We start from the raw sequence: 1136 nt of genomic DNA, 5'->3' as shown, positions 1-1136 counted from the left end.
ATTTGTTCATGAGAATTTACTTGGCAAATTTTGTGACATAAGAAAAATCAGTAGTTACTGATTGACACTAACAAGAATTAAGTGAACCTTCAGGAGTTGAGTCTGAGCTTGTAAATCAATGGGGCAAAAGACTTGGCACTATTCATATCAAAATAAATACGGATAGCTGATTTCTTCTCAACTTGTAACAAATAGTAGAGATTCAGTTTAACATGGAAATGGTGCTCAAAAGAATCATCTTACCTAGAAATCTAAAGCATTTAAGCTAGTCTTCAAGTGAGTGCCCACAAGTAGTTTGGAAATGTGGGATTGAGCCTTCAGGAATTAAACAATCATGCAGTTGGTTAAAACTTTTTAAACATTTTTATTATTGACTCTGAAATGTGTAGCAAGTTGGTGGGGTTGGGGTTGGTTTTTTTCCCCAAAATACTTACTTGGGCTTCTCTTCTAATTTTATTTCAGCTGGACAGCTTAGCCAGTCAGCACATTTTGCTCTCCAGTTGCCATACAACGTGCTTGGCTTGGGACGTAGTGCTAATTTCCTCGACCATTTGTATGTTGGCATTCCTCGCCCTTTAGGAGAAAAGGTTAGTTGAGTTTTAAGATTGTCAAGCTAGTGTTTATGGTGTTACCTTTCCTAATAGAGTTTGGATGGAAATACTGCTAGGGACACTTGGTTTTTTTCAGAAGCAAGGATGTCAAAGAAGAATATTTGATTACAGAAAAGTTTCCCAAAAAGAACCTTGTATGCTTGTTTTTTGGGGGAGTGTATAAGCTCTGAAGCTAACACTAAGACCAAAAGATGACTGAAGTTGTCTATAAATATTAGCAGAGGTATATAGTGCTTGTTTAGATGGTAAATGTGTATTAGATCTGATGGTCCAATTATTATGGTCTCAGCTGTAAGATTCCTGGCGTTGGTCTGCCCAGCCTGTAAACTCACAGAATCCTTTCTGCCTCAGTGATAAAACCATGGGCAGGACGATGGGAGGTGGAGATTACCGTGATGATCTAAATTTTCAGGTGAAACATAAAAAAGTGGGGTCCTGACCATTTTCAGTCTTTAAAGATCTGATGGTGCTACTTTAAAATGTGAGGCCTTCCAAATAGCCTACTGGCCAAATTCTGATTTGGAA

General features: G+C 37.9%; 1 long non-coding RNA gene across 1 annotated transcript in view; it reads left to right on the top strand.

Moving 5' to 3' along the window:
* The first annotated feature begins 458 nt into the window (after positions 1-458).
* LOC104294455 overlaps positions 459-1136 on the top strand; it is a 6745-nt gene continuing 6067 nt past the window's right edge. Inside the window, exon 1 of the long non-coding RNA XR_717926.1 lies at positions 459-587. This is a non-coding gene — a long non-coding RNA (uncharacterized LOC104294455). The remainder of the gene's footprint in view (positions 588-1136) is intronic.

The sequence above is a fragment of the Charadrius vociferus genome, unplaced genomic scaffold (assembly GCF_000708025.1).
Source record: "Charadrius vociferus isolate BGI_N301 unplaced genomic scaffold, ASM70802v2 scaffold341, whole genome shotgun sequence".
In the NCBI taxonomy this organism is placed as follows: Eukaryota; Metazoa; Chordata; class Aves; order Charadriiformes; family Charadriidae; genus Charadrius; species Charadrius vociferus.
This window is presented reverse-complemented; position numbering and strand designations above follow the sequence as displayed.